This window comes from Mesoplodon mirus (genome assembly GCF_964341445.2).
Source record: "Mesoplodon mirus genome assembly, chromosome: 20".
Taxonomy (NCBI): Eukaryota; Metazoa; Chordata; class Mammalia; order Artiodactyla; family Ziphiidae; genus Mesoplodon; species Mesoplodon mirus.
The window spans coordinates 11,726,567-11,738,861 of NC_138996.1; the positions used below are offsets into that span (position 1 = coordinate 11,726,567).

At 39.5% G+C, this 12,295-nt stretch overlaps 1 protein-coding gene across 2 annotated transcripts in view; it reads left to right on the plus strand.

Moving 5' to 3' along the window:
• The window catches only part of NSD3 (nuclear receptor binding SET domain protein 3), a 107,137-nt gene that overhangs the window by 13,073 nt on the left and 81,769 nt on the right, over positions 1-12,295 (plus strand). The gene's annotated exons all lie outside the window — the stretch shown is intronic.

Here is a 12,295-nt window from a genome sequence, read left to right on the forward strand (position 1 = left end):
AAAGATACAGTAAGTATTTTAGTAATAAAAGGACCCATAACGTTATCGTGTCACGCGTGGTGTTGGCTTTGCTGCCACATCGCTGTTTGTATCACATCTCCAACTAGAATGAAAGTTAACTCCAGAGCATAGAAAGCAGGAGTGACTGCCAACAAAATGGGAAGAAATCACGTCCTTCTCTTCTGCAGCGTAAAAGGTGCCAGCAGCATCCTCTGAGCAACTGCAGGCTGGTGGCTTTCCTGGCTGTCCAGGGACAGGTCGAAGGCCACATGAGCATATTTGTAGCCATAGATATGACTATTCATGTTGTCATGGGGTAAGACCTTTAAAAGTGCTCTTTCTGGGGCTTCCCTGGTGGCGCAGTGGTTGAGAGTCCGCCTGCCGATGCAGAGGACACGGGTTCGTGCCCCGGTCCGGGAAGATCCCACATGCCGCGGAGCGGCTGGGCCCGTGAGCCATGGCCGCTGAGCCTGCGCGTCCGGAGCCTGTGCTCCGCAACAGGAGAGGCCACAACAGTGAGAGGCCCGCGTACCGCAAAAAAAAAAAAAAAAAAAGTGCTCTTTCAGTTTCACGTTCCCCACATCTTAGGTTAAGGAAGCTAAGGGAATTCTCCTCCTTCCTGTCCTAGGTTCTATAGGGATGTTACTAGAACTAATGAAGACAAGGGAGTGTTTAGAAATGCTGTCAGAGAAGACTCTGTATTAGTTTCCTTTTGCCTCTCTAACAAATGATGTCAAACTTAGTGGCTTAAACACAGCAAAATTTTAAACAATACATATTTATTATCTTAATAGTTCTGGATGTTATAAGGCCAGCATGGGTCTCTCTGGGCTAAGATCTAGGTATGAGCAGGGCTGCATTCCTTCTAGAGGTTCTCGAGGAGAATCTGTTCCCTGCCTTTTCCACCTTCTGTAGGTGCCTGCGTTCCCTGGCTTACGGTCCCCTTCCTCTTATATTCAGGGCCAGCGCAGAGCATCTTCAGATCTCTCTCTGCCTCTTCTGCAACCCTTTTTCTCTTGTAAGTATCCTAATGATTATACTGGGCCCACCTGGATAATCCAGGATAATCTCTCCATTGTAAGATCCTTGACTTAATCACATCTGCAAAGTCCCTTTTGCCACATCAGGTAACATGTTCACGGGTTCTAGGGATTAGGATGTGGGTATTTGGTGGGGGGGGGCATTATTCTATCTATCACAGCCTCTTTACAAGTTGAAGATGCTGGCTTTGTTAATTGTAGGGATGTTTTCTGAAGCAGTAATGGTTGCCTTTCTGAACTAATACAGACATGACAGAAAAGTGGTTCAGTGGTCAGTGACAGTGTAGCATGTGGCAAACGGTGCAGGTCATGAAGCAAGACTGCCTGGATTTGACTCCTGGCTCTACCCCTTACTTTATGTGGGACCTTGGACAGGCCACCTGACCTGTCTGTCTTTCAGTTTCCTCATCTATAAAATGGAGATACCAGTATCCATTTTGCAGGAGTTTTCTGAAGATTAAATGAGATAATACTTGTAAAGCACTTGGAACATCACATTGTAAGTCCTCAGTAAATTATATTATTTTACTTGAAGCATGTTTAAAGTATTTTTTGTTTGAAATTTTAGAGAGATTCTTTTTTTTTTTTTTTTTTTTTTTGCGGTACGTGGGCCTCTCACTGTTGTGGCCTCTCCCGTTGCGGAGCACAGGCTCTGGACGCGCAGACTCAGCGGCCATGGCTCACGGGCCTAGCCGCTCTGCGGCATGCGGGACCTTCCCGGACCGGGGCACGAACCCACGTCCCCTGCACCGGCAGGTGGACTCTCAACCACTGCGCCACCAGGGAAGCCCTGGAGAGATTCTTATACAGATTAAAATCTGGATCTGTTCTGAGCTGTTGCAGGTTTTTTTGTTTAACCTTTTGAATACTCAGAAATATGGCATATTCAGGAAAACATCTGTGTGTATTAGTCATTGAAAAATAGGGTAGAAGCCGAATAAATATGAGCATTTTCTTGATTTATGATTAATGAATTATATTTTTTCTTTTGAAGAGGCATATTAACATTTTTATATGTTCATTATAGAATCTACAGAGAACTAAAAGACAAAGCAAAAGAGAACAGACTATAGTAAGCATTTCCATTTTGGTGAACATCCTTTTAGGGCAGTAGTTCTCAACCCTAGGGCGATTTTGCCCTCCAGGGAACATTTGGCAATGTCTAGAGACATCCTTTATTATTGCTGGCAGGTGGTACTACTGGCATCTAGCGCGTAGAGGCCAGGATGCTGCTCAACATCTTGAATGCTCATGACAGCCCTCCTCAACAAGTGTTAGAGTGCCAGGGTTCAAAAACGTTGTTTCAGGGTGCGAACTCATTGATAACTGTGTTGCCTTCTTAGTCTGATTCTCAGTCATATATTTGAGTTTTGGATCACTTCTTGATCAGTGGGTTATGTAAAGCCCAGATACTAAAAACCAAATTTGATTTGGTAACTCATATCTGGCTCTTGGGAAATGTTAGTAATTTCAGAGATTAGTATAACAACACAGAGATTTGATGAGGTCCACACTGAAATTATCTGCATAATTTTAGATTATGGAGTTGAAGTCCTGTTACAGCATATACTAATGCTGTGATTTGGGGCTGTACTTTTGACTGTAGTTTGATAGCCAAAACACATTTTCTTCTGGCTTCATTACTTGGATGGAAATGAACATTCAGTAAAATAGCAGTTCTAATTTCCGCTTGTTTTTTCTGCCATTCCTATATTCATTTAACAGCCTTTTTCATTCCCTTACGGTACTGGGGAGATAGGGTTACAGCAGTGAGCAAAACATAAAAGTACCCAGTACCTTTGCTAGAAGTGAAGTAGTTTTGTTTTGTTGGTTGGTTGGTTTTTCCATGACCAAAGAAGGCACTGCTACCCTTTGCTTTGGAAACTAAAGATAAATATGAACTTCAGAAATCTGCACACATTTGGCAATTCTCTGAACGCTGAAGTTACTCAAAGTTGCCTCAAATACAGGTTGGCATTCTAATATAAACTGATTTTGTGTTTAGTACAGGTTTTTTATTAGGCTATAAATGATTCAAAAAAAGGAAGTCATTTTATTAGAAACTCATTTTATTAGTGTTTTATGTTCTTCTTATCATGTGTTATGCTCAGCAGTGATAATGTGACAGTTTCTCTTAATCCCATTAGTAGTGATTGCAGTTTTTATACACTGAACAAAAGACAGAGCTTCATTTCATAATATAACTACTGTTTTGGAAAATATGAACCCTAATATGTTAATAGTTTAAATGTGGTTTTTTTTTTTTTTTGGCCACACCTTGCAGCATGTGGGACCTTAATTCTCTGACCAGGGATCGAACCCATGCCCCCTGCATTGGAAGGTGGAGTCTTAACCACTGAACCACTAGGGAACTCCTTATGTTAATAGTTTATGTATGCCTGTAGAATTATTAGATTCATGGTAGTGAGCTTCGAATTAAATATGGTTATGTAAATACATTTCTTGTCAGCCAGTGACTCTTTTTTTGTGATGTGTTTATACTCTGAATTTCCAGCACTTAATAAAATATCTTCTACTCTAATTCTGATGAAAAAGTTACTTGATAAAATATATAGTAAGATTACATATTAAACTTTTGAAAAAGTTTAAAAATAATAGGGGGAAATTTCATTTTGTTCTTTTTCCTCTTAGTGACCTGATTACCTGCTGCTTGTTTGGTTTTGTGCAGCTACTTTCCAGCTTTATTCATGATCTTTTTAGGAGGGAAAAAGTAAATCTGTACAGTCAGTTCTAAGTGCATGCTGCTAACAAACACCTGTGGTATTTCAGTAATACTAGTTACTTAACAATTATGAGCTCATGTTAAAATACTCACATTGTTAATCTAATATTGTGGCTCCTTACTGCAATACTCCTTTCTGTTTGTGATCAATCTGTTTATTGATAATGTGCTAGCCACTGTAGTTGGCTGGGTTTCAGAGATGAAGCAGTCCCATGTCCTCATCATAAACTTCCAGTCTTGCCATATTCTCTGGCATGTAAGTTGTTTTTATACACCTGAATTATATAGTGTGCTTTCATCAAATTCTTGTAATTTGGTTTTGCAACATATCAAGAAATATATAATCTAGATCATTTAGAAGATGTGAAACTAAGAAGCCAAGGAAGTTCTTAACCATTTTAGGTGATGGTTAATATAGGTCTTTGTAAAGGAGTTCCCCTCCCTTCCACAGGTTAGGACTTTTTGTTTCCTATACTTGGAATTGTCTCAGGTCCCCTGCATCCTCTCTCTGTCCCACATCCCCCAGCTCCTCAACCTTGGATGTTTTCCTTTGTCATCCAGGGCACTTGTCCCTTCTGTCCGCAGGGACTCTGGCTTGCTCATCTTTTATCTCTAGTACTTAGGGCTAAACATAATACAGGCACTCGATATGAAATGAATAAATGCATATTAGCGAGCCTCATCTCCAGCACGTTCCCTTTATTGTTTTTCTCTCTCCGGTAATAATGCAACTGTATAATTCCAGGAACCATGTCTGAATTTTCATCTCTACAACTTCAGTGCTTAGTGCGATGTCTGGCATGTAGTAGGTGCTCAATAAATATGTGCTTTATTAGAGGAGCCTGTATAGGTTGGGGTGGGGACAACCTGGCTGTAACTTTTGGTCTCCTTCCCATTGTAGTAGCAGCAGAATGGGAAGGAAGGAGGAGCTGGCATGAACCTCCGCCCAACATTGTCTCAGCCTGCAGAGGGCAATTAACAGACAGCAGCTGGTATCCAGAATGGATGTAATCAAGTATTTTATTCTTATTTCTTACACAGATGTTTTGAGATCATGTTTGCTTACACACACACACCCCCTTCGTTTAGGTCAAGATGGTTCTCTGTGATATATTAGTGCTATGGTAGAGTATAGGTAGGATGCTATCATGGACTTCAGAGGGTGGGTGAGGGATGGTCTGGGAAAGCTTCTTGGAGTATTTTAACACATCTGTACAAAAGCTAAGTGGTTGATGAGAGAGGAAATGATAGAATGGTGGAAGGCAAAGTGGGAAAGCAGAAGCAGGAGGAGGGGAGGCTGGACAGGTAGGCAGGGGCCAAATCAAGAGAGACCTTTTGCTTTGAGGAGTTTATCCTAAGGCATGGAGAGCCATGGGAGGTTATTAAATTTGGGGGTGGCGGGGTGGGGGGAAGCAGTTGTTTTCTTTTTAAGAACTGTCAATGGTAGAGAGGGTAGATTGGAGGTGGACAACTTTGAAAGCAGGAAGAACAGTTTGAAGTTGTTACTCTAGTTCAGATGAGATGATAAGGCACAGCCAATGAACATAGCAAGAACTGAGGAAAGTTGGCAGAAGGTTGGAGGGTAGAACCCAGCTTTGTTTCAATGCATTGCAGTCTGGAGAATTGCCCTTGCACTTGTTGGTGTGATCTTTTGGTGTACAGTTTTTTTAAAAAATATTGTTGATTTTATTCATCAGTGTGTTTTGTACTGTTTATGTATTGTTTAAGAAATCCTTCCCCACCTTGAGTTCATAATGATCTACTTCCGTTTTATGTTATTGTTTTTCCTTAAAAATTCTTTAAGTTTTACTTTTTATATCTGGTCTTTAATCCACCTGGAGCTGGTATATTACATGGTAAGGATCTAATTTTCTTCTATATGGATAAACAGGTGTCCCAGTACCATTCTTTAAATATTCTATCCTTTCTTCACTCATCTGCAGTGATTCTTCTGTTACATGCCAAATTCCCGTATCGACTTGGGTCTGTGTCTCGGATCTTAGTCTGTTTCATTGTCTGTCTCTTTGCCAGTACCTCACCTTTTAATTGCTGTAGCTTAATAAGTGTAGAGCTTTTTATTTTAAGTACAGTTTACATGTGTGTTGAAACCATTAAATCTTTGTATAGGTATTGTAGACTTCATTGTTGAGAAACATACGCAAATACTTTCCTGATTTCTTCTAGACATTCCTTTTTTTTTTTTTTTTTTTAGATACAGTTCACCTTTTTAAAGGGTACAGTTCTGTGGTTTTTATTATATTCACAAGGTTTTGCAACCAGCCACTAATTCCAGAACGTTTTCATCACCCAAAAAGAGATCCCATACCCACTAGCAGTTACCTTCCATTCCTTCCTCCTCGCAGCCCCTGGCAACCACTGCTCTGCTTTCTGTGTCTATGGATTTGCCTGTTCTGGACATTTCATATAAATGGAATAATACAATATGTAGCTTTTTGTGACAGCATTCTTATTTAAATTGAGTAAAATTAATAGATTACAGGGCATTCTGTAGGAATACTGCTTTGTCTTTAAGAAAGTAGGACAACAGCCACTATGGAGAACAGTATGGACGTTCCTCAAAAAACTAAAAATAGAACTACCATATGACCCAGCAATCCCACTACTGGGTATATACCCTGAGAAAACCATAATTCAAAAAGAGTCATGTACCAAAATGTTCATTGCAGCTCTGTTTACAATAGCCAGGACGTGGAAGCAACCGAAGCCTCCATCGACAGATGAATGGATAAAGAAGATGTGGCACATATATACAGTGGAATATTACTCAGCCATAAAAAGGAATGAAACTGAGTTATTTGTAGTGAGGTGGATGGGCCTAGAGACTGTCATACAGAGTGAAGTAAGTCAGAAAGAGAAAAACAAATACTGTATGCTAACACATATGTATAGAATCTAAAAAAGAAAAAGAAAAGGTCATGAAGAACCTAGGGGCAAGACAGGAATAAAGACGCAGACCTACTAGAGAATGGACTTGAGGACACAGGGAGGGGGAAGGGTAAGCTAGGACAAAGTGAGAGAGTGGCATGGACATATATACACTACCAAATGTAAAACTGATAGCTAGTGGGAAGCAACCTATCTCCCCCACTAGGGAGATCAGCTCAGTGCTTTGTGACCACCTAGAGGGGTGGGATGGGGAGGGTGGGAGGGAGGGAGATGCAGGAGGGAAGAGATATGGGGATATATGTATATGTATAACTGATTCACTTTGTTATAAAGCAGAAACTAACACACCATTGTAAAGTGATTATACTCCAATAAAGATGTTAAAAAAAAAAAAGCCAAAAATACTGTACCTGAGTAGGGAGCAAGAAGAGAAAACCTCACCAGTATTTATTTCTGTTTTGTTTTTATTTAAGTATCATATTCATATTTTATTTCTTCATTTATTGAAGAGAGTGGCCAATCTTATGCCTTTGCTTAGTTGTTTAATGAATAAATGTCATGTAACAAATCCTGTTCTAGAAAGGTATCTTCTATTTGATACATCTTGAGTTTATTAGATATAGGTGGAGTAAAACTACTTTGATTTGGGTGCATGTTGTCAGTAATTATATAAAAATGACATGATTCCCTTTGTATCTTGGTGGATAAATGAGTAAAATCACGTGACGATATAAAGGGAATATATTCTCTCTCGAATTGTTTATTTTTTAAAGCAAGCATATTTTCCACTTTAACCCAGAAATTAGCAGCTTAGAGTTCTTTTTAAAAGGCTACCTTAGGGGCTTCCCTGGTGGCGCAGTGGTTGAGAGTCCGCCTGCCGATGCAGGGGACACGGGTTCGTGCCCCGGTCCAGGAGGATCCCACATGCCACGGAGCGGCTGGGCCCGTGAGCCATGGCCGCTGAGCCTGCGCGTCCAGAGCCTGTGCTCCGCAACGGGAGAGGCCACAACAGTGAGAGGCCCGCATACCGCAAAAGAAAAAAAAAAAAAAAGCTACCTAGGAAAGTACCTTTAAGTCAAGATACCCATATAAGGTTTACTAATATAGAACATTTATTTAGCGTACTACAATACTGCAAGCCTTTTGTATCATTTGGAGAATTGATGTTTTATTAGTGTAATTGCTGAAATATAGTTCAGAAAATAAAATGTTTTTCCCTAAATCATAGCATTAAACTTTTTTTGGTGGGGGGCCGGGGTGGAGGGGGCCCACCTTGCAGCTTGGGGGATCTTAGTTCCTTACCAAGGATCAAACCCAGACCCCTGGCAGTGGAAGCGAGGAGTCCTAACCACTGGACGGCCAGGGAATTCCCCGCACTTTTTTTTTTTTTTTTTTTTTGCATTAAACTTTCAAAGAGTTACCCTCAACCACAGTGGCAGTAAACCTCTTTAAATGATTCAAAACGGCTTCCCTGGTGGCGCAGTGGTTAAGAATCCACCTGCCAATGCAGGGGACACGGGTTCGAGCCCTGGTCCGGGAAGATCCCACATGCCACTAAGCAACTAAGCCCGGGAGCCACAACTACTGAGCCTGCGCTCTAGAGCCCGCGAGCCACAATTACTGAAGCCTGAGTGCCAAGAGCCCGTGCTCCGCAACAAGAAAAACCACTGCAATGAGAAGCCCGCGCACCGCAACAAAGAGTATTCCCCCCCGCCACTCGCCACAACTAGAGAAAGCCCGCGCACAGCAATGAGGACCCAACGCAGCCAAAAATAAATAAATGTATTTATTTAAGAAAAAAGAATTTTCCAGCAGGATACGTTTTGTTCGAAAGATTGATGTTGAGTTGTGTAGTCACTGTACCAAATTCAGTTATTGCTTTTTGTCTATAACAGAGCCAGATTAGGTGCTATCAATTCTAGCTACTTCTAGTAAACAAAAGGTGAATATTGTTGTTCATTTCCTTTTTGATGTTATAGAGGCATGGTCAAGTTCTTAGAACCAAGTGGCTGATTTTCTTTTTTCCATAACCCCACCCCCGATTTTTTGTGTGTGTGGTGAAGTTAAAATGTAGAAAGGCTTCTGAAAGAAGAATATTAATTTTTAGAGTAATATGCATCTTGTTGATACTTAGTAGCAGTTTGTGTTTGCTGATTTTTAAAGGTGTGTGTTTGGGCTCTTTAAAAATATTTATCTCTTATTTCCAAAAAGGGTGAATGATTTACAGATTTAAAATAGATAATTATAACAAAATAATACACCTGTTTTTTAACAATACACCTTTGTTATTACATTACTAGCAATTAAACAGTTTTTAAATTATGAAAGACAAAACGGGTAATACAGAATTTATGGCTTATAGTCAAAGGATCACTCTGATCATATAATTAGATTTTAAAATATGAATAGAACACACAACCAAGAAGAATGAAGTCTCTTTTAAAACCCTGGCATTAGGGGATTTTAGCATTCTTCCTATATAGATTATGCATGTTTTTTTCAGGTTTTTACTTTATAGAGGCTCTGGTTTCACCCTTACAAACCTAAGTACTGAAAATAATGGACCATATTTAAAAAAAAATTAACTCCCCTTACCATTTTCTTCTTGGTGTAGATTTGGGGAAAAAATAGTAAAAATGAAAATCTCCCTTAATGCTGTCATCCAAAAATCCTCATATTCTGTCATTAAGTGCGAGTTGTAGTTGAAGTTTTCTGGAGGGGTATGTGTGTATGTATTGAATTGATTTCAAATGCAGGATCTGGTTTTCAAACATTAGTGATCATTCAGTTATAAATCAGTATATGACTATATTTGATAGCTTTCTCTTGCTACACCTCAAAGAGTATATACTTAAGCTTAATTTCAATTCTTTGCTTTAAAACAAAATGACTCTAATTTTTGAACATCCTGTATCATTTTTATAATGTTTTGCCGCAGAAATTGCCAAACAGTAAAAATGCCAGGTTTTCAAGAACCAGCATAGCTGGGTCACTACTGTAGACTGTCTGCGTGCACTCCATTCCTGTTACTATAGAAACACACACACAGACTGTGGATTTATCATCAACCTTGAGAAATATTTCTTGCACAGTTCACATAAAGAAGCATCTGGATCCCTTGTTTATCCTGGGGTAAAGGAAGACCACCCTCTTCCTCTGTGCTGTGGGAATCTCGTTATATTCCACTGTATTTCTTGAGCTGTAAAACTTCTAATGTTGGTATATCAAATTCGCTTTGTATTTTAGTAGGATTGATTATAATTACTGGAATACATTTGGAAAATGAGGATTCATGTTCATGCCAGTTCAATTAACTATGACTGTGAAAATTGTATTTTTTGTTGTTGTTTTTTTGCGGTACGCGGGCCTCTCACTGCTGTGGCCTCTCCCGTTGTGGAGCACAGGCTCCGGACGTGCAGGCTCAGCGGCCATGGCTCACGGGCGCAGCCACTCCGCGGCATGTGGGATCTTCCCGGACCAGGTAATGAACCCGTGTCCCCTGCATCGGCAGGCAGACTCTCAACCACTGCGCCACCAGGGGAACCCGAAAATTGTATTTTGAGAGCTTCCACATTCTGAATTTCAGATCTACAGTATTAATAACACTAGGGTTTTAAATAGATATGCTTATAAAGGAGTTTTTGATATCTTTTGGTCTTTTGTTGGGTTAATAGACTCTCCCTGGAAATTCATTTGACTTCATGCCAGTCTCTTGGGGCTTTAAGCCTTGCAGGGAATTGTAGCCCAGAACTAAGGAGAATCTCAGTAGTGGCTAGGTAACTGGTTATCAGTCAAATTTTGCTAAGGATATTCCTGAGGAGACCATAGTTGCATTTATATTATCTTGCATTCTTCACAGCAAGATCCTCAACAAGTCTTTAAAGCATTTCATTTATATGTAATAACTCCCTTAAGTTTACACAGTTCAGTTTAAAAGGTTCATTAAGCCCCTCCTCTGAGCCTTTGCTTTGGGTTCTAGGAGCAGATGGATGAATAAAATTACTTCCTGCTCTTAAGAAAATCACATAAACAGATTGTTTCATGATTAATTCTAAGAGGTTTTATCTTAGGAACACAGAGGAAAGTTACTCAGACTAGCCTAGAACTTAAGTGACTACTCCTTGGAAATGACTTTCTGAGCTCAAAAGATGACGAAAAGTCAAGCCCAAAAAGAAAGTAAAAGGGCGTATTAGGCATAGGAGATAACATTAGTAAAGGCACAGTGGTACAAAATCTTGTGTGTACGGTAATTCTCAGTAACCTGACGTTACTAGTGTACAAAAGTGACTTAAGGTTGGAGATATGGATAAAGACCTTGCTTAGAGGGCCTGTGTGCTCTGTTGGCTGAAGTGCTTTGACTTTTTCTAGGAATCATTGAAGGGTTTTAATCAGGAAAGTGATGCGGTTAGATTTACAAATTGAGTAACCTAGGAATGTATTGAAGGGGCAGTTGGGTCTGAAGACAGAAATAGGTAATTTATGTGACACCTTTAGAACTACTTCTGATTCCAAAAAGCCTGAATAATGATATCAATATAAGGGATTTTGATCCATAATAAAATATAAAGTTTTTTTCTTATTGAGAAGAAACTGGTGTTAAACATAGGAAAATAAGTATATACAGCACAGCATGTAATTCTGTAAAGTGGAATCTAGCAATATGTACAGTCTACCAAAGGGCATTGTTCATTTTAATAATTTGTTATAGTGACTTAGACTAAACATTTCACACATCATGAATACTTAATTGATGTTTATAGCCTCAAGCTGTTCATCTGAAACATAACATGCTTCCTTTTTCTTTTAACTCTGTATCTAAGATTGACTTAAGTAAACTTTTCTGTTATCACTCCCCTCGTGAATAAGTTGGTGAGTGAATGAATGAATGACCTAAAGCTTTAGTTGATAACTTTCAACTTTTTTCCTTTAAAAATGTCCATGAACGACTTCAACAAAATTAAGAAAAAATATTCATTGATTGATTTCTTTCATCTCTTTTTTTTCATTCACTGATTTCTTTCATCTCAAAACAAAACAAAAACCAATGTGGAAACATTGTTCAGAGGAAGAACTTGTCCTAAATTGTTTGCCTGTGATGGTTTCATTTACTTGGAAGTACATATTAGAATGGGCGGAACACTAGTTCGCTAAGTCTCCCACCAAATCGTTAGCTCTGGGCAGCGGGATCGGAAAGTGTGTGATGTAAAGTGAATGTTTGGGTTGCTGTTTACTCAGCATGCTTAGGGATGGTGAGAAATGAGCTTACTGGCCAAGAGCCAGTGCTGTGGGACAGAGGGTCTGTGTGTGGATCCTCCATTTACAGGATGTCTGACTGTGGGCAAGTCACTTAATCATGCTGGCCTTCATTTTTCTCCTGTGAAATGGGGGAAGCAATAGTGTCTCCTCGAAGAGGTGTTATAAGGAGCGAAATAATATAACAAATGTGAAGCATTTAGAGTAGCATTGACACATAGTAAGTCCTCAAATGTTAGTCATTATTGTTATTACTTTAGTAATACAAAAAATTTAAAACATACATCTTTATCAGGGATTTATTCATGACAAAGGTATGAGAGTTTTTGGTGGCCTCTGTGGAGGAGTTTTA